Consider the following 10,768-nt stretch of genomic DNA (forward strand, 5'->3'; position numbering starts at 1 on the left):
TGTGTCTCTGCTCCAGAGAGCAGAGCTGTCGAGTCTAAACTCACTTCCTCTTCCTCCCAGCATTCTGTTCTGTTTACTCCTCCCACCTATGTTTTAGCCTATGAGGGCCAAGCAGTTTCTTTATTGCCTAACCAATGAAATCAACAGATTGATATATGACACTCCCACACCAGGCCATGAACCTGACTCTGTCCCGCTTTTCCAAACTTCTGTACTTTCCACTATGCTTTGACAAAGACATTTGCTTCCATCTAAAGCTATGTAATAAAATCAGCTGCCAAAACATGGGTTTCCTTGATTTTTATGATGTAGTGGAAAACTTTTCTCCATTTAAAATATCAGCTGTGTGTGTGTGAGAAACAGGAGAGAGAGAGAGAGAGAGAGAGAGAGAGAGAGAGAGAGAGAGAGAGAGAGGAATTGAGGAGAGGAGTGTGATAACATGTTGCTGCCAAGAATACTACTTTTTTCTTCCCTCTCATGTTAATGTGCATGATAGCTTAGACTCTGGAAGACATCTGAAGCTTGGTGATGGGCCAGTACCCTAGTGACCATTTTTCCAACTCCAGAGGATTCACAGTGCTGCTTGCATTGTTGAAGAATGATTCAAGACTTTCTCCTATTACTGTTGGGGATATGTTGCTGTTCTAGCATCCCTAGAGTTGGAAACAGTGGCTAGATACATGCCATGGACCTCTCTTTGATGTCTGCCTAGCAAAGAGACTTGCAGGTGCCTTTTCAAGAGTATCAAAGTAACTCCTAATGATTTACTGTCTCTCTAAAGCTTCACCAGAGAAGCTTTGTTCAGCAGTAGATGGCAGTTAACACAAAGACTGGTCAATATGGAGAAAATAAGAAACTATGGAATGCTTATCCCTAAATGGGATATCTACATCACACCCTGAGACTCAGGGAGAGAAAAGAACCCCACACCTTTGTTCATAGGATTGAAACCTGGTATCACCACTAGAGAAATCAGTGTGGAGAACTCTCAAAATGTTGGAAGCAAATCTACCATTGACCAATACATAGCACTCCTTGTCATATGCCCAGAGGACTTGACATATATTTTTTTAGCCATATACATTTTTGCTTTATTCCCAATAGGCAGGAAATAGAAACAACCTATGTGCCATTCAACTGATGCATGGATAATGAAAATTTGGTACATATATATCATGTAATATTATTCAGCTGCTGAAGAAAAATGAAACTATGAACTTCGAAGATAAATGGATGGAATGAGAAAGGACCATATTGTGTGAGGCAACCCAGACGAAAAAGGCAAATATTACATGTTCTTTTCTACTGGAGACTTCCAGCTCCAAATCTTCAGATATGTATATATAGATCTTAGGTAACACCAAAATTAAAAAGGTAAAAAGGCCCACTTCTGGGGCCACAGGGTTGGGGAGCAATAGAGAATGGTATAGTAGGGTACAAGTGACCTGATCAGAGAAATGGGGAGAAATGAGAACTCTAATTAGAAAAGGGGGAATGGAGATAAATACAGAATAATGAGGATAAAATAATGTTAAGGATGTCTGAAAAAGTAATAATGAATAATACTATCAACTGTTTACCTAGAATTCTTATAATAGACACATCTGTGGACAAATATATGAATAAATTTATAGATATAAGTGTACATATATTTATAAAGATTTCTCAACTTGTCTGACAATGCTTCTTCTAAAATCCCAAGAGATTCTAATAAAAACCCCAACACCAGTCATGAGCAGTGCTCTTTTGAGTTGTTAGTCAGAGTTGTCTAAGAGACTCACAAAATATTATATGCTACTGCTATTGCTCTTGTTGCCCCCCAGAGGGGTAAAGTAAGTCCCTGTTGCTGAAAACATTGTACACATCAGACATAGGACACATAGGCTCCTGAACTGCAACTCACCTGAGTGTCTCCTTCCAGAGGACTAGCTTACATTGTTCCAGAAGATGGCATACAAGCCTCCAAAAACAACACCTATGAATCATAACCAACTGCAACACCTATGAATCATAATAATGACCAACATTGTACAATAACCATAAGGTGCGGTAGTAGCATGCATATCTTGGTAGTACTAATAGCTCTTTACTTGGCCTTAAGGTCCACCCAACAAGAGGGAAACGATTCTTGGTACTAGTCTAGTACCAACTGTCTAGTGCTAGTGAATTCGTGGATCCTGGAGGAGAAACTTCTACCACCACATTACTAATCAGTAAATTCCTAACTGCATTCTAAATATTTGTCTTTGTACTCACAGATAAGTGTAGTTCTCACCCTTTAACACAATTTTCTTTGCAGCACTAGGAGCCTATTACAGAAGTCTACAACCGATTAAAATGTAGAGTTATGGAACCCAGACTCAACGGATATATCTATTAAAGGATTTCTGAACCCAAGGCTCAGGGACTATTTCAGAAAAGTTGGTGGAAAGATTTTTAAGAGCCAGTGGATCAAGTGGCTTGCTGTGAGACTGTGTTCTTCTAGTAATGCCAGAAGTTACACCTACAGTCTTACTTACATGATGGCCAAAGCGTGAGTTGAACTAGGACAACAACAATGGACATGCCAAAGTGGAAAGGCAAAAGCCTATGGTACCTCTAAACAACATAAAGCACTACAGGAAGTAAGGGATGCTAAAAGTAGGAGAAATAGTCTTCTCCAGGGAAGAGCACACAAATTATTTATCTAATGCCAAATAGTACTGACAAAATACATGTGATTGAGTTATGTAGACTGAGCAGCTTATACGCAGTAATTTATATGTTTTTATATACACATATATGTCATGCAACAATTAATAAAAAGAAAAAATTTAAAGACAGCAATGAAGGATATATAGTAGGATTTGAAAAATAGAGGGGAAGGTGAAAATGATGTAATAATATTATTTCTCAAAATAAAAGGAAAACACTATTTTGCGATTCCATCTCACCACACTTACCATGGCTATCATATAGAAAACAATTGACAAGAAATGCTGAATATAATGTGGGCAAAGAAGAACCATTATACACTGTTGGTAAGGAACACAAATTCGATCATCCACAATGTAACTCAATATGTAGATTTTCAAAAAAAGGCAAAAACAGAACTATGATATAACTCAACCCCACCACCAGACACACACCCAAAAGATTCAGTCGTACTGCAGAGACATGCCCACTCTCATTATTTCTCTATTTCAAGAAGGTTGGAAATGAAATCAGCCTAGATGTTCACCAGCAGAAGAACGGGTAATAAAAATGTGGCACATATAATGGAATTTTCGTAGAGACATGCATATAACTGGAAAATATTGTAGTTAATCTAGGTCCAGAATCATGAATGCCACCTGTTTCTCTCATACACAGATTTCACCTTTTGATTCTTATATTTGTTCATTTAACATGACTGTTTTGAGAGGCCAGGAAACTCTAAAGGGCCTCTTGGGGTTGGGAAGAGTCCTTAGAAGTAGATAAGCACATATAGTAGAACACTTGTATTACGGAAGTACAGAGAGAAATTCTGCAAATAGATAGTTTTAAACTAGAATGATGTGGGGCACGAGTCTGAGAATATAATGTATGTGGTGTTTGTGGGGGCATACATAGGAGAGAAGCACAAAACAAGATTTAGGATGTATGAAAAACCATCTGGCAATATATTACTTTGCAAACTAATAAACATGATTTTTTAAGGAAAGAGTTTTAAATCAGGTGTGTGCATGATTCTTTCAGAAGCCATAGTTATATAAACAAAAATTCCAGGGCTAAGCATGGGATACCTGGGTATGGATGTTAATTAGAAAGGTCCTTGTAGTTCCCCAAACAATTTAAGTTTTTGCAATTGCTCTTGGATATTTAGACCTTATTTCTGAAAGATTTAGATCCTTATACCTGATTGCTGAGAAACTAGATAATTTGACCTTATTGCTGAACGAACTGGATAGTAAGACTCTGTCGCTGAAGGACTAGATAGTTAGACGCTATTGCTGTAGACACTAGGTAGAACTTTTTTGCTGAAAAAAAAAACTAGATACTTAGACCCTATTGCTGAAGGAAGTAGGTAGTTAGACCATATTGCTGAAGAAACTATATAGTTAGACTTGGAGACGTCAAGTTGGAACTCATGTGAAAGTTTTCACCTTTTATGTTGTGGGAGGTGCTGTGTAGGCTTCTGGTGAAGAAGAGCCAATCATCTTACAAGGCAGTAGATAAGGTGCACTATAATACTGATGTGTCAGGCAAGATGCTCTTATTGGTAGAGCAGTGAAGTGACTACCATGGAAGTAACCAAAAACTTTGTGGTCGGATATGAGGGCTTTTAGCCAGAGGGAATTTATATCTAGTGCTTTAAATATATTGATTAAAGAGCTTGGAGAACATATTTCTATTGTTCTGCAAAATGCAAACAGTGTCAAACTGCCTTCTATATATTTATAAGTATATATTAGTGTTATTTTAGGAATAGTGGATACATCTTGGCTAAAGAAGAAGCTGACTAGGAATGATCAATCAGAATTAATTTCCAATCCCTAAAGTCTTGAACTAATTTTCTTTATAATTATTGCTTGAAGTCAATCCTAAGAACAGATATGGGCAGAATATTTAGGAAGCATCTCCAAAAGGGGTAAAGTTTTTCAGGTACTTACTGTACATTTTACATGTGGAATTTCCATGAAAGCGAGATTTAAAAAACAACAATAATTTCCAAAGATTTTCAGTGTTTACTTTGCAATATGATTCTTCTTTAGTGCCAGGTACAAAATATCCACAAAATGAAACTTAACTTCAGTATATGAAGAGGTGTTTGTCCACACAGGGAAGTGCCAAAAAAGGTATTAAGTCTAAAGGTCACATTTAATGGATGTCCTACATGTCCTTCCTAAAGGAGACATGGTGCTATTCATTTGAAAAGAGGAAGGAAAGGTGATGACATTGATGACAGAAGTAAGCAACCAAATCTGATGAAGAGATCTGTGAATATAATGATTAGTAATGTACACATCTTGGATAAACACTGTCCATTTAGAAACCCCTGTGATAAGTGGGCACTCAGATGGTATAAAAAGCCATTCGTGGCCTGCTTGAGCAGTACTGAAGGCACCATGGCCAAGTTCATTCTTGTTGCTGGTGAGTCTGTAGCCTTGCCTTGTGTCTGTCTTTCTTAGGATCTTGCAACCATGAAAGAGTCATTATACTACAACTCTATTCTTTTCCTTCCTTTCTTCTCACTGCAAGTGTTATTCTTTCGTACAATCAGTCTTTCTCTTGTTTTCAAAGCTCATGCTACTAGCATGGCCACAAAAGCAAGTGTCACTAACTTTCAGTAATTGTCTTTCTCTTTCCTGTCCCATCCAGTCATCTTTGCACACTTATCGTTCTGCACGACCTGTTTTAAATGATATTATGTTCATTTATTTCTTTGTGACTTGTAACTAACACCTTTGGAGGTAAAAATAGCATGATCCACATAGAGCCAAGCAAAGTTGTCTTTGCTCTGCTTTTTTTCAGGATTATTTCTTATTTATCCTTTATAGTCTTGGTTAGGTGATGATGACATACATGTTCCTCTGAGACATTCAATCCAAGTGGTGGATGAAGTAATTGTTTAGAGCCAGTTCCCATCTAAAGCTTGCTATCTGCTTTAAGTTTGTGCTTTAGAAACTTTATTTTTCGTCAAAGACTTTTCAAAGTGATACTGAAGCTCAATGTATAAAAGAAGCAGCGGCCCATTTCTCTTGACAGTGTTCAAGCTTGTGGTTCCAGTACTCAGGTGACACAGGCAGGAGGTTCTCCATGTCAAGGCTATATTAGCTATAGAGTGAGATGATGCCTAAAAGAAAGTGCTCTATTGAAGCCAAGGAGCAGCTTCTGGAGGTTTGCATCATACATTCTCTAGCAAAACTTCTCTGAAGATGCTTCTAACATATTCCTGCTGCTCGACTCACTGCTTTGGAGGATGTCTTATATGTTGAAGTCCTGAGCTCATGTTAGCTCTGGAAATGAAACACATCTGATCCATGGTCACTGAGTGCAGTGAATTTGGAGCAATTTCAGTCAGCCCTGTTTTGTAGATAGTAGATTTCGTACTTACAAAAGTTATGACCCAGAATGGAGAAAAGGGTGATGGGTATTTTTGATCAACTGGTAAAGTGTAGGTCAAAGAATGTTTACTGAAAAGTTCGCCCTTTTACACAAGTCACAACACATGGCAAGCGGGATGAACCATAAGGCTCTAGAGTTATATCTGAGAGGATTCAGGCAGCTAGTTCAGAAGACATATGTATTTTCTCTCCCTAGGTCTGGTTCTTCTGCTGAATGCTCATCTGGGTAAGTCACTAATTCAATGTTTTATTGTTGACAAAATGATTAGCTACCCAAAAACTCAAACACCTGAATTTACATAAAGCGATTTTCTGATTAATATAATTAAAAATACACCCTTTTGAAGTCAGACTTCTTTCTTTGTGGGACTACCAGCTCCCCAATATTGAAACTGAGACTTATTATTAATTATGGGAGCTTGGCCTTTTGCTTAGGCTTATTACCAACTAATTCTATAACTTAAATTAACCTGTTTTTATTAATCTACATTCTATATGTGGCTTTTACCTGTCTCTCCTTCTGTATGCCTGACCCATTCCTCAACTCACTGGCATTGCTCTTGCAGGTATATTCTAACGACCTGTGTTTCTCCTTTTGTCCAGAAGACCTGCTTTTCCTTTCTGGTCTAGTTTTTGGCCATTCAGATTTTTTCTTAAAACAATCACAGTGACACATCTTCAGACAGTGTACATATATCCAACAACACCCCAGTGTTACTCTATTTGGGAATTAAAACAAGACATAAAACATAATAGAGAGAGATGGGTTTGTTTTATATAAGAGTAGACTTTTATCTCAGTCGTTACTACTGGCCTCTATAGCCTGACAGCTTAAGAGTTATTAAATTCTCATTCATTGAGCTTCATGGGACCATTGGACTCGAAGGACTATGAGTATTCCATCTTAGGAGAAGTCTAAGACGTTCCAAACTCTCAAAAAGAATATAAACCCTTTCTTAACTCATCTGCAGGAGTGCTCAACTAGTCACCTCCAGCTGGAGATCAGGCTTATGAGGTGGGTGGGTGGGGGCATAAGTAAAGCCCAAACTTTCATCATAGTTAAATGATATCTATAATGGAGCATCATCCTTATTTTTGACCACCACAGGGTCTGCCTACAAACTGGTATGCTACTTCTCCAACTGGGCCCAGTATCGGCCAGGCCCGGGTCGTTTCACCTCTGATAACATCAACCCTTGCCTGTGTACTCACCTGATCTATGCTTTTGCTGGGATGCAGAACAATGAGATCACCACCATAGAATGAAATGATGTAGAATTCTACAAAGCTTTCAATGGCCTCAAAAACAGGTAAAAGAAAGGGGTAAATATCTAAATTAGAATCATTTGGACCAGTTGTTGCCAAATCCCAGTTTCTTTGAAGATATTACTCAAAATTGACTAAAACAAGTCAATGTTTATCTTCTATCTATCTATCTATCTATCTATCTATCTATCTATCTCTATCTGTCATCTTTTACTTTTAAAAATTAATTTTAAGAATTTGTATAATGTATTCAAATCATATTACTACCTTCTCAATATTCCTCAGATGCTCTCTCTTTCTCTACATATACAACATTGTTGTCCTCATCTTTGTTTTAAACTCACGTAGTCTAATTTGTGCTGTCCATATATTCCTAATTGTATGGGAATTAACTGGAATATTGTTTGTCTACAAGGAGTCAACCACTGTCCCAGAACCTATCATTTGGCACCAGTGCTTCAGCTAGAGATGTGACCTTATGCCCATCCTCTCTTTCCATGATGGTATTTAGTCTGGCTTGAGATCTTGGATGTCTTGTGCAGGGTGTTCCACCTGCAGTGAAGTGTATTCATATGTGCAACTTCCCTGTTATTTCTGGAAAACACTTTTTACTGTAGTCCATTGTCTCTGCTTCTTTTTACCCCCTCTTCTGTGATATTTCCCTGTTTGATTTATGGCCTGGTCCACATGATCAAAGTCATAAAGGCATTATTGTCAGGACCAAGAACCTGTGGATAAACAGGTTCTTTTGATTTCATGTTGACACAAATGGTTTTCAAAATAAGATACAATGCTATGAATTGTAGGCCCTATGTTGTAGAGATAAGCTCTGAACTCATTGTTTCTAACTCACTCGAAGTTTGTATTGCTTTCCAACATTTCTTTAATCCTTTCTTCTTCTGCTTAAACATTATAACTTCAGAATCAGTTGTTTCTTCATTTTATTATATTTTATTTTGTCATGTTTAGCTATTTTTTAGAAGCCTATTCTTTTCTTTTTTTTCACTTTTTTTCATTAAAAATTTCTGCCTCCTCCCCGCCTCTCTTTTCCCTCCCCCTCCTCCACTCCCCACACCCCACTTTCCTACCCCTCCTTCTCCAGTCCAAAGAGCAGTCAGGGTTCCCTGCCCTGTGGGCAGTCCAAGGTCCTCCCCCCTCCATCTAGGTCTAGGAAGGTGAGCATCCAAACAGGCTAGGCTTCCACAAAGCCAGTATATGCAGTAGGATCAAAACTTAGTGCCATTGTCGTTGGCTTCTCAGCAGCTCTCACTGTCCACCAAATTCAGAGAGTCCGGTTTTATCCCATGCTTTTTCAGTCCCAGTCCAGCTGGCCTTGGTGAGCTCCCAATAGATCAGCCCCACTGTCTCAGTGGGTGTGTGCCCCCCTCGTGGTCTTGACTTCCTTGCTCATGTTCTCCCTCAGTCTGTTCCTCATTTGGACCTTCTAATAATAGAAAGGGAGTGAATACAGAGAGAAGATTAAAGGTGAAGGAGTGGGAGTTGTTGAGGGGGATAAACAATAACCAGGGTATATTGTATGAGAATGGAATCTATTTTTAATAAAATCAAAAAGATAAATTTCTGCCATCTACTTCTAAGAGTTCAAATATTTTAGATACTCCTTATAACTGGGATCTTGTATTTGTTAAGCTGTGCCTTGTTAGTTTCAGTTAACACATCTTCAAAGTTAAAAATTTCATTACAAATGGCTGATTTATTCTTTTAAATACTGAATAACATCATAAATTACATATCATAGTACATAATTTTTAAAATTTCATTCTTTTTTTAGACATTTACAGTGATTATGTACCTTAAATAACTAAGAATTATGCTACATTGAATATTGAAGTGCTATTATTGACAATATAGCTTATCTACTCTGGTTTTTGATAAAATCTACTCTCAATAGTGTTTTAGTTTGGATTTCTCTTATGAGCAATGGGCCAACTGTTTTTTATATATCTTTAGGACATTTTATTATTTTTTGAAAACATCTACTCAGGGTCTTCTTCCTTTTACAATTAGGTTGTTTCCTTGCTATTGAGATGAGCTCTTGATATATTTGGGATCGCATCCTTTGCAAGATAAATGGTTTGCAGATATTTTCTCCAATTTATTAAGCTGAAAATCAGTTTACTTCAAGATCCAGTCAATCACTCATGGGTATATACTCAATGAATTGTGCCTGGATTGGTGTCTATGTTTGTGTTTCAGTAGGTTGCAAAGTACTTTCCCACACCAAAGAGACTAGGACACAGGGTTGAAGGCTACATGTGGGCACCAGCTTAGCTTCTCCATGTTCGATGAGATGTGTGCATGTTTTCCTTGGCAATGGGTCGCCACTGTTAGTTTGTTGAGAGTGGCCTTTTGTTTTAGCAACATCTTGGTGGGTATTTTGGGATTTCAATGGGATATCCTTGGGCAACAACTCAATCGAATGTAACCAGTCCTACCACTGAATACCTTACCTGGCTAAAGGTGTTGAACAGTTGAGATATCATATGCCCCATTATTAGGAATACTCATGAGGGTTACTCTTATAGATTTGAGAAAATTTCCATTTTATTAGGTTCCTACCCAACAACCCAAAATTCCCCTCCCTCTTCTAACTGTGTAATTGGGACTTTTTAATCTCCTACCAGTCAGGTCCCAGAGCATGGAGACTTTCTTAATTTTGCAAGCTCAGTCAATAGCTTAGGCTGGTTTCTAACTAGCTCCTAGAACTTAAATTATCCCATTTCTATTAATTTGCATGTTGCCACATGGCCCTTGGCTTGTTAACTCATCTACATGACTTTCTTACTCTCTGTCTGGCTGGCAACTCTTCCCTTCTTTATCCAAAAATTGTCTCTGCCCTGAAAATTCTGCCTGCCTGTTGGCCATTTAGCTTTTTATTAAACTGAGCACAGTGACATATCTATACACATATCTCACAAGAGACTTCTTAATTATGAAAGCTTGGCCAAAAGCGTAGGCTTGCTTCTAACTAGCTCTTAGAACTTAAGCTAACCATTTCTATTAACTTATGTGCTGCTGCATAGCTCATGGCTTGTTACCTTATCTCCCTCATCACCTACTTCCTCTGTTTCTGGCTGGAAACTCCACCCTTCTTCTTCCCAATGTTCTCTCTGCCCTGAAAATCCTGCCTAGCTATTGGCCACTTTGTTTTATATTAAACTATTTACAGTGACATATCTTTACACAGAGTAATCAAATATTTTGCAACACAGCTGTCTCTTCCCACAAGCTTCCTCTCTATCCCACATCTCTCTTACATGATTTCCCCACTCCCATCTTCAACCTTTTTTTTTTAATTATTTTTTTTTATTGAGAAAAGGAAAAAAAAACAAGTTTCCACCTCCTCCCAGCCTCCCATTTCCCTCCCCCTCCTCCCACCCTTCCCCCCCTCCTCC

At 38.1% G+C, this 10,768-nt stretch overlaps 1 pseudogene; it reads left to right on the forward strand.

The window, feature by feature from the left end:
• The first annotated feature begins 5,087 nt into the window (after window positions 1-5,087).
• Window positions 5,088-10,768, forward strand: part of LOC101988699 — a 31,457-nt pseudogene continuing 25,776 nt past the window's right edge.

The sequence above is a fragment of the Microtus ochrogaster genome, unplaced genomic scaffold, assembly GCF_000317375.1.
Source record: "Microtus ochrogaster isolate Prairie Vole_2 unplaced genomic scaffold, MicOch1.0 UNK60, whole genome shotgun sequence".
Lineage (NCBI taxonomy): Eukaryota > Metazoa > Chordata > Mammalia > Rodentia > Cricetidae > Microtus > Microtus ochrogaster.